At 43.1% G+C, this 13,815-nt stretch overlaps 1 protein-coding gene across 1 annotated transcript in view; it reads right to left on the reverse strand.

Moving 5' to 3' along the window:
* Positions 1-8,167, reverse strand: part of LPAR1 (lysophosphatidic acid receptor 1) — a 111,205-nt gene extending 103,038 nt beyond the window's left edge. The window contains exon 1 of the mRNA XM_017849966.1: positions 8,080-8,167. The gene's annotated coding sequence lies outside the window, so the exon portion shown is untranslated. The remainder of the gene's footprint in view (positions 1-8,079) is intronic.
* Positions 8,168-13,815: the final 5,648 nt, after the last annotated feature.

The following is a 13,815-nucleotide window of genomic DNA, read 5'->3' on the forward strand; positions in this document are numbered from 1 at the left end:
GGGAAGGGGAACATCACACACTGGGGCCTATCATGGGGAGGGGGGAGGAGGGAGGGATGGCACTGGGGAGTTATACATGATATAAATGATGAATTGATGGGTGCTGACGAGTTGATGGTGCAGCACACCAACATGGCACAAGTATACATATGTAACAAACCTGCACGTTATGCACATGTACCCTAGAACTTAAAGTATAATAAAAAAATTTAAAAAAAAAAAAGTAAAGCAAGTAGCTCTCTGTGGAACTACAATAAATAGTGGGCACAGAATGAATGTCTCATTTACTTGACAATAATCCTTCTCCCCACAATCGTAGTCCAAGAAGGCAAAGCATCCCCTTAACAAAAGGCAACTCTGTTTCATTTGTGTTATTCTCTTAGTAAGAACACACCATCCTTATCATCTGCTGATTACAGACTTCCAAGGCGGGGGTTCTCATTGAATACTCCTGCAATGAAACCTGCCTATAATGAATAACTCTACCTATCTTCTCTGCTCCAGAAGTGGCTGATAGGCCTTTCATCCAGGACTTGTTTTCTACCTAACAAAAGTTTCCCAGATGCCAAACGCGTGCTCCAAAATGCCCCTCCTCCTGTGGTCTGAGACCCAGATGAAGCAGGGTCCCTGTGGCAATAATATTCTCTGCAATGCTGTTTGTCATCTTGGTTGTTGCACAGCTGGAAACAGTTTTCTTGTTCCCATTTACAATAGTCAGACATTCATCATCACTCTGACAAGAACTCTTGAGTGATGTCATGCTCCACAAGTTCAAGAAGGGCCCATGCAGGCTCTTCCAGCTTCAAACTTCTCACTCTTAATGGCAGCCTCAAGTATAGCTGCTCTAAAGCAAAAGAAAATGGAGGCAGGCACAGACAGATACACACACAAACATACATATGAGTATGTATAAACATACCCACACTCATCCCACACACACATAAATATACATAAGTATTAATTTGTGTAGGTTTGTATAAGCAAAAGGACAACTATGGAAGGCTATGAAACAAACTGATATCAGATGTGTAAGGTTAAAGTGGCAGAGAGATTTTTATGTTTACTTTAGACACATCTGTAGTGTTTGAATCACTGCAAAAAGGTGATTTGGTTGGGATGCTTTCTATTGTGTTTACATCCCTGAGTGACTTGAAGATCATAAGTGAAATGCATTAGTGAAGCAAAGCACCATGATAGGGTGACTTCAAAATAAGTATTAGGCAGATGCGGTGGCTCACACCTGTCATCCCAACACTTTGGGAGGCCAAGGTGAGAGGATCCCTTGAGCCCAGGAGTTTGAGACTAGCCTGGGTAATGTAGTGAGACCCCATTTCTTAAAAAAGAAAAAGAAAAAGAAAAAAATACCAGGCATAGTGGCACACACCTGCAGTCCCAGCCACTTGGAAGGCTGTAGTGGGAGAATAGTTTGAGCCCAGGAGGTCAAGGCTGCAGTGAGCCAGGATTACACCATTGCACTCCAAGACCCTATCTCAAATAAATAAAAAATAAGTCTGACTTTCCACAGGCACTAGATTTGAATTATTCTAGAAAGCAAACTATACACTGAGCAAAGAATCTCAAACACAAGTTGGGTTAAAAGTAAGAATAGAGAAAATGAGACGGAAGCAAGGCAGGGCTATAGATAAAACACAGCTATGTCTATCTCTAGACTTTAAAACAGATAAATCCTAGAAAAATATTTCAAGCATATAAAATGAAAATGAGATTACCAGGCTCTGTGGTCTCCTTCCCTAAGAGGGAAAGGCCAACTCACCTCAAAGTATTGAGATTATCTTGCAGAAAATGTTCTTAAAATGGAAGAGTAACAAGATATATATGCCTGAGTTTGAAGGCATTTTAAAAGAACTTCTCTTACTAATGTTATATGATAGAAGGTAAGTTCCATGACAGAAGGGATCCATCCATATCTTGTTTCCTGCAGTGCTATCTTCCCAGTATAGGGTGGGTACAAATGTCTACTGAATATGGAAGAGTAATATAAAGGATTAAGGAATACATAGTAAATGAAAACTAGAATTACCAACCAGATATCAGTTCTTATTCTTATTTTCCAGATGTAAAAAGACAGGCACTTTGACCTACCCAGGAGTAGCAAAACTGGAGACAGAAAGCCTTTTGATCCCTTTTTCACCTCTTCTAGGCTTGGTTTATCTTCCAGGGTCCTTCCAGATCCTAACCTTCCAGGAGCATTCCCTGACCTCCACCACCTCACTGCTAAGGGTCAAGTGCTTCGCTTGGTGCTCCCGCAAAGTTATCTCTCTCATAAAACTTGTTACACTGAATTGTAATTATCTGTTAATCGTGCGTAAGCTCCTCCTGGAGGGTGGGATTCCTGCCTTATTCACACTCACCCCTAGTAACTAGCACAAAGTCTGGTATATAGTAGGCAGTCAGTTAAGTGCTCCTGAGATGGGGGCTTAAAAAAAAAATAAATAAAAAATAATAATAAAAACATGTTTCCTCTGCCTCTGCCCCTGAACCATTTCTCCCTCCAAAGACCCAGGAATATCCTTCAATTAGGGCAGAATTTCAGGACCAGGGCAGTTAAAGTTTGGTCAAAGAGAACACCTAGACATAGGCGAAGAAAATTTAGTATAGCAGATTGACATAAAGTCTAATCTACAGCATTGTTTAGACACACAAGGTAATGAATACGGGGAAACTGGCTATAAAGGAACGGTTCACAGTAGCAATCTCAGCATAGCAAATCCTAAACTCTGAAAAACATAGCACACGTAATGGCCATAATGAACAAAATTTCCTTCAACCAACAGTTGGAAATCCCACCCATGGCTGGGTATTAGTCAAAGTTTTTTGCTTTTAGAGAAAAAGGATGGTTTTGAAAACATTTTCCTTTATTTTCATAATACAACAAACACAGCTTGCCCTGCCTCATGCAAGCTTATTGCATGTTTGTTTTAGCACTGGACTAAAGTTAAGGGTCTGCCCTGTCATTATATCACTTTTTTAAAACAGTAACACAAAAATAAAATAAATTATAACCTAAATCCATGAATGCAGTAAAATAGTTCTCTTTCATTTCTGGAAAAAAAATAATTAGAATTTTACATGGACTTCAGGGTTAAAGTTTCTATAGCACTGATTAGATGACAGGGACATGCAAGTATTAAGACAATTTTCTTTGGCCCAGCCCCACAAGTTAATAATACAACAACAACACTGCTTTGAAATCATACTAACCTGCTAAAAAATGCCAAGGAGTTTAAATAAAATCATCACCACCACCACACCACCCCTCCACTTCTCCCACCAAAAGTATGTCCTAAAATGAAGTGTACTAACCTTGGGCTTCTCCAACTTAATTAACTTAATTTATTAAACATGCCAAACTCAAGTTCCCTTGCAGAAGATAAAACAAACTTCTGGGAAGATCATTTATTCAAATTGAATTCACAAGGTAATTGAAAGAAATTTGGCCAGCTTCTTTTTCTTTTTCTTTTCTTTTTTTTTATTTTTTATTTTTTTTTAGTTTTTTGAGATGGAGTCTCATTCTGTCTGCCCAGGCTGGAGTGCAATGGCACAATCTTGGCTCACTGCAACCTCCACCTCCCAGGTTCAAGCAATTCTCCTGCCTCAGCCTCCTGAATAGCTGGGATTACAGATGCCCGGCACCACACCTGGCTAATTTTTTGTATTTTTAGTAGACACAGGGTTTCACCATGTTGGCCAGGCTGGTCTCAAACTCTTGACCTCAGGTGATCCACCCGCCTCAGTCTCCCAAAGCGCTGGGATTACAGGCGTTAGTCACTGTGCTCAGCCTCTTCTCTTTCCTGTCTGTCTCCTGGGTACCCTAGCATCTCCAGATTCAAGAGCAATTCAGAGACATCCAAGTCAGTTCCACCTCTGACATGCAACTGAAAACCGACGTATATCCTCCTGTGACACAGAGGTACTGGGGAGCATATGTGAACCTACAGAGCTCCTGAATACTTCTCCCAAATGGATCCCACAGAGTGAAGATAATGAGTTAAATGCTTTAGCTCTAGGGATTTAAAATATATAGAAAGCAAGTTACTTCTACTGGAAGTTAAACTTAAAGAATTCTCATCATTATGTCATCTCTCACTGCAGTACCCACGGTGCTACTTGGTTTCCCCCTCTCTCTCCTTCCCTCTACTGCCTTGCCCTACCATTTACAGAGGCATTAATGCCAGTTTCAAACTAATAATAATTCTTTTTCTTCTGTGCTACAAATACCCAACCACTGTGGTTAAATACCATGTATAACATAAACAGGGTCAAGAATGCCAGTTGCCAGAAGAGTCATGTTTAAATTAGCATTAACCAGCAAGCCCTTCCCTAAACAAAAAAGAGAGGGGGAAAAAATGTTTTCTTGGACAGCTCTGTGCTTGCAGAATGACTTCAATCCCACATGTTCAAAAGGCTCCACAAGGTCTAGCTGTAACACAATAGCATCATTAATTTTTACTAAACTAAATTTCTCAAAAGTACAAAGCACTAACAATTTGCGGGGAGTGGAGAGGAAGAAACCACTTATTAGTTTATTCTACAACCTTTATATAATTTGAGTAAACTGGCAATAGTGTCTTAAAACCTAGCAGCCATAAGTTACACGGATTGTAGTGGAATAAAAGCCCAGTCCTCTGTCCATCATCTCTGCCCCTCACTCTGCCCCAATATGGGTTATTCAGTGTCTTTCTGCATCTTGAGGTTATGTAATACTTCCTCCTCGCCTCCCTATCCCCATGTAGCACAACTCCCCCACAATTTGTCCCTTTGTAACTTTCCAGCCTTCATCACCCCACACTCTCACTTTGTCTTCATTACCCCACCATTCGTCTTTTAAAAGATATGTTATTCTTCAAGCCACATTTATAAAGTCGTCCCCTGAATCGAAACGTAATTCTCCATTCCCTGGCATGCCAAAGTTCTTGGACCCTACAGCTACCACCCAGTTACACAACACTGTACATACATATTCAATATAAATCGTGAGGCTCGCTGCATCTTTCCCCCCTGCATTGCAGTTCTTTCTGGAGCTTCCTTTTCACCAGCCTTGCATCTACCACATGGAAGGAATTCAGTAACTGCTGAAATAAAATCGCCTCCTTTTCTCTCAACTTTCTAAGACATCTACAATAGTTTTCCCTAAGTTTTTTTTTTTTAAGAGACAGTCTCTCTCTGTCACCCAGGCTGTAGTGCAATGGCACAATCACAGCTCACTGCAGCCTTGAATCCTGGGCTGAAGCCATCCTCCCTCCTCCGCCTCCCAAGTAGCTGAGACTACACGCACATGCCACCATACCCAGTTAATGTATTTATTTTTTTTGTAGAGACAGAGTCTCACTATGTTGCCCAGGCTGGTCTCAAACTCCTGGCTTCAAGTGATCCTCCTGTCTCAGCCTCCCAAAGTGTTGGGATTATAGGCATGAGCCACCACACCTGGCCAAGGATATTTAAATAAGAGGGTAACATGACATGTAAAAATAAGAAACCAAACAGTAGTACGATGCTGACTTAAGGCCAGAGAAGACTATTGGACTTTAAACCAAGAGCTTATGTTTAAGTTTTTATTACATCACAGTTCGGCTTTTAAAATTAATAACGTTCCTCAAGGGTGTAGGCATATTGATACCAAAACATAAAAGAAAAGGAAGACAGGCCACACATCAAGCACAGACATTAAAATCTTGACCTCAAACTAAATTCTAAAAGTTCTGTTATCTGCTGAATACTTGGAGCTTCCCAGTGAAAATGATACAGTGTATTCTGCCCAGATTGCAACTTTCCATACTAAGCATTTGAAATTATTCTTGGCCCTAAATATCACTTACTTCAGACTGAATGTCACTGTGTATCAAAAACACTGAGCAAGTGAAAATTTTATTATTTGAATGTTCCAGTAGGTCACTAATGGAATAGATTCAGTAAAACCTTGCAGAGTCTATGGTATAATTTGAAACAACAACAACAAAAAAATCAAATTACTTTCTGGAAAGTATTAGCTTTGAACAAAAATAGAAGTTTCAAAAGGGCTGCCACTTACATTCTTACCTCTGTTATTTCTTTCCCATCACTCACAGGGAGAGTGCTGTGTGCCCACAGACCTGAGCAGGAGCTGTTCCCCTGAGAGGCAATGATGCAAATGGGTCAAGTGATGCCTAGTAGAAGTCAGACTGCAAGAATCACCTTGACCTCACCTTAGTGCATTAGCTAAGCAAACTCACAAGCTTTAAATAATAAAGGTAACAAGAGACTGATCTGAGGGGGGAAGTATTACTGATTCCCTTGAGGAAAAGAAAAAAAAAAAAAAAAACAGAGGAAATGAGCTCCCAGCTTAAGGATTTTTCTCCTCCAGGCATCCTCTGTTGCTGGTTTTCCTCCATCTTCCTGGCTCTCTGGACCTCTCACTTCCCCCTCTACCTTTTCCTACTGTTCTAACATAAAATAACCTCCCACCGGTTTCTAGCTATTTGGGAAGCTGGAAGGAACAGCAAGGATCACCAACCCCTTCCATTTTCCGGATGGGGAGACGGAGGAGACCAGGAGCTGAGCTGACCCGACCGGCTGAGGTCGCGCCGCTAGGGGACGTGGTGTGCCTTGCGGGCTCGGATGATGACAACCCAGCCTTCCCTCCTCGCTCCTCGCCCGTGCCTTCCTGCCTCAAGCTACCTCCTTCTCTTGCCACTTGGTGTTTTTATCCTCAAATTAGACAAGTATCAAGAAAAAAATGCAACCTTAATATACTTACAATGCTGATTATTATTCATAATTTTGCATTGGGGCAATTACACTCGCTCCTACTGGGATATGGAAATCAAGGGCAGAAACAACGAGGTGACATTCTACTTCCCTGTGTATTTTAATTCTATTTAGTTTGGTTCAATAACCATACCTTTAACATTCACCCTTTTTCCTTGGACTCACTCTTCTATCTGGCAAGAGAATAACTTCTTTAAAAACTTCGCATTTTCCAAGTGCACAGTCTCCCCTTAACCAGAACTGCAGACTCTGAATCACAGACCTCTGGCTTACCAGTTATGCTTAGCTGAGCAAACACACTTATGCAAATACGTGAAAAACAAACTGTTAGAGCCTGAAGGAATAGAGGATTTCGCTGTGATCATTATTTACGTTTTCAATATTTATGTTTACCAATATCTATCTAACCCCATAGGAAACGACGCGTCCATAATGAAACAAGTCAGCACCCATATTTATGAAAAAATCCACGGATTTCAACAAAAATGGAGAGAGGGGAGCAGAAGCGGAGAGCCACAACCTCAGGCCCCAGACAGCAGGCAGCAGTAAGTCCTGAATGCCTTCACTCGTAACATTTCAAAGGCCAAATGGCAGCAAAGAAAAACAAGAATAAACTTTAAATCCATTCACCACAAAGCAGTCCCACGCAAGCCAAAGGAGCCGTCGATTTCAAAACCATCAACTCAAAGCCAGGTCCCTCCCTTGCCTTACAACCTCCAGTTACTTGCTAAGCACGTTTGTTAGGCGGCTGGACAGAAACTTAGTTAAAAGTCCTCAGCCCGGTGTGAGCGGACAACCGAGTCGTCAGTGGGAAACGAGAGGTGTGGAAGCCCCAGTGGCGCAGGGACCCCTCGGAGGTGCACGTCCAGCGGGACGAGGTTTTGGGAAAATTTCGAGGGCCCCTCGTAAACCCTCCCACGCACCCACCCCGACCCAGGTAACCGGAGGCCACCTACGTGTCACTTGGGCGGGCCCCGGGGCGCACTGACTTGGCGCGGGACAGGAGGGCCGGCGGCCCGGGCGGCTGCGGCAACTTCCCTCCCGAGGATCGGTCAGCCGCTGGGTGCGGGAGGCCAGGGGAGCCTCGCCTCCTGCAGGCCGGCTCGCAAGAACTCACGGCCACCCACCCGCGCCGCGGCCCAGCGCGCGCACTCACACTCTCTCTGGCACCCGCACGCGCGCCCCCAACCACAAAGCCCGTCCGCGGCGGGACAGTGTGAGACCAGCGCGCCGTGTGGCGAACGAGCCGTCGCCGCGGCCTCTGGCTTCGCGCCCAGGGGGCGCCGTCCCCACACGCCGCGCCGGCCCCTTTACCTGCGCTTGCTGCCGCCGCGCGTCCCGCTCCCGGCCGCCCCGGGTTGGCTTCAGGCCGCGCGCCAGTCCCGGGCCCCCGCCCCGCCGCCAGCCGATCCGTCCCTCCGCCCCCCTCGGCCGTCGCCCGGAGCTGAGCCCCCCTGCGCCCACCCCGCCGGGATCCCGTGCTCGGGGCGGCGGAGGGCTCCGCGGCTCCGGGCCCTGGGCCGACCCAGATTGGCCCGCGCTCAGCAGCAGGAGCTTGCGCGGAGTCGCCCCACTCGGGGAGCGTCAGCCGCCGGTCGGGGACCTACTGCCCGCTTTGGCGCGCTGGCAGGAGGAGGGGGCGCAGAGGGAGGGCCGGAGGAGCAGGCGCCGACGCCAGCGTCTTCTCTTCCTCCGGCCTTCCTTCTTTTCTGCTTGCTCCCGTAGCACAATCAAGAATCCCGAACCCCCAGAGTCCGCCTCCCGCTCCCAAGCTGGACCCCTTACCTGGTGTGGCGCCCCCAGCGCTCTGACTTCTGCGCCCCTTCCACCATTCATTGGCTCGACAGCCCTCGCTGGCTTGCAGGGCCGGGGCTAGGGGTGGCCTTGTCTCCCATTCATCATCTCAGCAGCCTCCCCCCGCCCCCGGAGCCGACGACCCGCGCGGAGACCGTGGCCGGCCCAGCTCGAGTCCCACCCCCGCCCTCCTGAGCTCACCCGCCAGCGCGGGCAGCTGGCAGGACTCCGCTGACGCCCGGCACGGCACTGGGCATTTTACGTTGTTGCTCTCCTCTTGCCACTCGAAAAGCTGTGGCAAACATCGCGGGGCCCGCAAACCCCCGAAATGTGGCCTCCCTTTCGTGGTTCCATTTTTCTAAACTTTCCAGGAGGGCGCAAAGTTTTCCCAGCGCCGCCCTACACTGGAGGCTGATAAAGAACTCAGAGCGGCTTTGCTGCTAGGAAAGGTGGCATACGTTTCCTAGTTCTGATTTTTCACTTCACTGGATCGTAACCAAAGCAAGTGTGTCTGCTCCCCTAGTTCTCCATATCCAATGATTATACATTTCTCTTCGCTTTCCCAGTTGTAGCTTTTGCAAAAGTGTAAACTATCAATTTAGTGAGAGTAATTAAGGGCGGGGAACTGCCACCTGGAGGTGTAGGTGGGGAGCGGCGCGGGACTAAGGCCCAGATTCTTTCAGGAGAGTGGCAGCCACAGGGATTCGCCCAGGTCTTACAAAACAACACCCACTCGATGGGTCTCCCTAGCCACGCACCTCACCACACCCTTCTCCCACTTCTGGCTTCCCAGAATTCGGAGTAATCAGGAATTTTCAACCTCTCGCTGCACAGCTAAGGCCACCGCATATCAAAAATAGGCAGCGTGTGAGTAAAAGTTTCATAACCCCTTCCGCCTTGAAATGGCAAGAGGACACAGCACGACAGCGTAAGGCATGGGAACTCAGCAGAACTGGATCCAATTGAGAGAAACGCAGAACAGGCGGGCAGGGGCTATGTTGGGTGGTGGCCACCCGGGTAACCGTGGGCTTTGGCAAAAGATAAAGGTCACTTGCAAACCGCAGTTGGACGGAAGCTTTTCAGCCTCATGTGAGTTATGCTGTGCAGGACCATAACCATCTCCCACCGGTGACTGCTTAGAATCTTGACCAAGCTCGTGTTGGTTTTCGGCAGGATTGCTCAGGGCTGAGCCTGGCTGTAATAATTTACTATCTAAGCTGTTTCCTTTTTGAAACAATGGTTCTACTCTTAAAAAAAAAAAAAAAAAAAAAAAAAAAAAAAAAAAATTCCAAATGTTTTTTAAAAATCCACTTTAAATAACTTTGCTTTCTATACCTTTCCTACTAGTATATGATTTGTTTTATAACAATTTACTATGTGAAAAAATTGAAATTTTAGTACATGCACAGTGCTAATACGTTCATGCACAATGCTACTATGTTTGTGTACAGCATGCAGAAATGTGTATAAATACGTATACCCATGAATACAGACCACTCCCTTATCTCACAGATAATAATAGGGGTTGATACTAAACTATAAGAAATATTATATTGGGATGAATAGGCAAATGTTCACTATGAAATCTAAGTATCATAAAAAGTATATATTGGTAAGAAAAAAATATACTCAAAAGAGGTTTCCATATATTTTTAACCATAGCTCTACTCAATTCAGAAAAATCACTTATTAGCTAATTTTCCTGTCTCTTTCTTCCTATACACTCTACTTACTGTCAGATTTCTTAACACCAATACTTCTATATCTAATATAAAGAACATTTTAAAATTAATTATTTCCATGTTTAGCCTTTCCCCATAAATCAAAGGTAAAGTAAAAGGAGTTTCTTACCACTCAACTTGAATATTTTTAATATGTTGATTTTTTTCTCTTACCTTCTTAAGGAACACAGTTGCTTCTGTTTTGACTACATATTAACTATTTTAACTACTCTGTGGCCCCTTCTAACATCAAATTGGGAGGCCTGTCCGTACAAGACATGTGTATTCAAAAGTAAGTTATTTGCTATAAAACACTTCATTTCCTCTTTATTTGGCCTGGTGTGGCCTGAAATGAAATACAGAACAAACTAAAAGGTCTGCCTGGACAGACCTGTCTTCCTGACAAGCGTGGACCTGTCTGAATGAGACAGCTTCTGCAGCCAGCTTTAGATCGATAACTTTAAAATTAAATGTAGGTATGTACATCCAGTGGAAAAGGACAGAGAAAATGAAATACAATACAGAATTCAGTTCATCTTCTAGATTAATCCATAAAACCTAGCTCATTATGTTCCAAATGAGCTACTTTTCTCATCTGTAAAATGGAATAATAGTACCAGTGCAGTCTTTTATATGGTTCCAAGTTGTCTTCTATCAAAATAAAATAATATATTTGAGTGGGCTTCTGAAGACACTAACATTGATGATGAGGTTTCAACAGGAACAAAGAATACCTTGATAAATTTTCTTGAATGTTTTCTCCTGTCTGTAGTCCTCTTGTCATTCAGACATTCCCTTTCTTGAAGAGTCATCCTGATGCTTTCTGTCCTAACCTTTCTCTCCTACCCTCTGCCAAGCAGGATTTCTTTAGATTTGTTTCTTCGAATGACTTCAGCAGAGGCGAAGAACCAAAAGACACCTGGAGCTGTCAAACATGACAAAAAATATACTTAGCCACAGTGGCTCATGCTTATAATCCCAGCACTTTGGGAGGCTGAGGCGAGAGGAGCACTTGAGCCCAGGAGTCCGAAGCTGCAGTGAGCTATGATTGTGCCACTGCACTCCAGCCTGGGCAACAGAGCCGGACCCTGTCTCTTTAAAAAGTTTTACATTTTTAAATATATATGTTCAGCAAAATGAAGCCAGGCATAGTGGCTCCCGCCTGTAATCCCAGCATCTTGGGAGGCCGAGGTGGGCAGATCACTTGAGGCCAAGAGTTTGAGACCAGCCTGGCCAACATGTCTGTCTCTACTGAAAATACAAAAATTAGCCGGTATAGTGGCGCATGCCTGTAGTCCCAGCTATCGGGAGGCTGAGGCATGAGAATCTCTTGAACTTGGGAGGCAGAGATCACAGTGAGCCAAGATTGCACCATTGCACTCCAGCCTGGGCAACAGAACAAGACTCTGTCTCAAAAAAAGAAAAAGTTCAGCAAAATGAAACACTGTGATGGATATTTCAAGTTTGGGTTTTACATTAATATCTGGAAGGACACCATAGACCTTGTCAGACTATTGATATAAGCTAGTGATCCAAGGACTATAATTTAAGAAGCATTTAGGGTGGAAAAATTGGCTGTCACTGCCTTTGGCACTATTATTTGCTCAAAAGCGTTCCCCAGTCATGGCACACTCATGGAAGAGTTCTCTCTTCCTCCCTCTGTTTACTTCCCTCTGGCAAAAAGCTTTTGAAATTTTCTATTAGAGAGTAATCAAAACTATCAGCAAAACGATCTGTTGGAAACTTTCCCTCCAGTCTATTAAGGTAGAGACTGATTCAAAGACTGTATTTTGGTGAAACAATACCCTGAGAGAACTTAGCCTTTTCGGAAAAGTTTTGCAGATGCCTCCAGGCATAGTTTTCTTCCTCCTTGAACTAGGGTATTTGTGCCTCTCCAGTGTTTTTCCCCTTGGCTAGGGGAAAAAAAAAAAAAAGCATTCTCCTTAGGAAACCTTTCTATTTTAAAAGGCCAGCGGCAAAAGTGGGTGTGGCAGCCCAATTTGGTAAAAAAATAATAACACTCTTTAGAATACAGGTGGCACAAGGAGACTCCAAAAATGGAGAGAATTTGGGTTTGTGTGCAGCAGCCTCTTGCAAGGACTAGGCTGCAATGAAAACCCCAAACAGAGTAACTCTGTGTACACCTTTTTCTTATCACATACATCTGCATGAATAATCTGGGTAATATCGGAAGTAGGTCAAGGCTGGCAAATCCTTTCTCTGTAGGCTCCCTCATCCAAAGTAAAAAAAGGCTTAGATCTAAAACAGAGTGAAGACAGAAAAGGAACAGGAAAAAATTTATGGGTGTTATATATACAACTATAAAACTAAAAATGGATCTGGATACAAAGAAATCATAGAAAGGGTCAACAAAACAAAAACCTAGTGCTATAGAACAATAGTAAAATAGATAAATTTCTGGTAAAATTGACAATGAAAAAAGAGAAAAGAAACAAGGCTATGAATATGGAGATTATAATTACCCTTTTAGTAGAACTTTTAAAATCTCAGAATACTATGAACATTAAACTTGGCTGAAACACTTTCTTCAATAAATTAATTTTTAATTCAATAAAAGATGAAAATTGAAATAATATATGATTTTACATTTTCCTTTGTTAACAAAGTTTTTTTAAAATAGTGATATTTGCAATATAGATATAAACTCATGCAAACTCTCTGTAGTGTAATTTAGCAAGACAGTATAGTTACATTTTGTATGATTTTAATTGAAGTACATTTATTTATTTGTTTATTTAAGATGGAGTTTCATTCTTGTTGCCCAGGCTGCAATGGCACAATCTCGGCTCACCACAAACTCTGCCTCCTGGGTTCAAGTGATTCTCCTGCCTCAGCCTCCCGAATAGCTGGCATTACAGGTGTGTGCCACCATGCCCAGCTAATTTTGTATTTTCAGTAGAGACGGGGTTTCTCCATGTTGGTAAGGCTGGTCTCGAACTCCTGACCTCAGGTGATCTGCCTGCCTCAGCCTCCCAAAATGCTGGGATTATAGGCATGAGCCATTGCACCCGGCCAAAGTATATTTAAATGTATGATAAACATATCAAGAAAATTTTACTTTATGTGCAAAATTTTAAAGTAATATAAAGCTCAGTATTTTTAAAACTTGAAAAACAGCAAAATTACAGAGCTCAGATACTTTTTAATAAATTATAAAATTGTATTAATTCAAAAATGATATGAATGTATTTAAGATCTTTAAATAATTTAAATTCTTATTTCTAAATAAATATGCAAAAAAGTTCAAAGTTTTGGTTGGTAAGACTTACCAAATCTTCATAGACAAATAACCTCTATTCAAATGGTTGCAAAGCATAGAAAAAGAAAAAAAGCACCCCAGTCCATTATGAGCTAATAAAAGTTTGATACCAAAACCTGACAAAGCCATAGAAAAGAAAATACTAGACCAATCCAATAAGGAATAAAAAAACGATAAATTCTACATATAGTGTTTTTAAACCAAGTTCAATGTGTTTTGTTTTTTGTGGTTTTTTGGGTTTTTTTCTTTTTTCTT

This window comes from Rhinopithecus bieti, unplaced genomic scaffold (genome assembly GCF_001698545.2).
Source record: "Rhinopithecus bieti isolate Rb0 unplaced genomic scaffold, ASM169854v2 scaffold_33336, whole genome shotgun sequence".
NCBI classification, from domain to species: domain Eukaryota; kingdom Metazoa; phylum Chordata; class Mammalia; order Primates; family Cercopithecidae; genus Rhinopithecus; species Rhinopithecus bieti.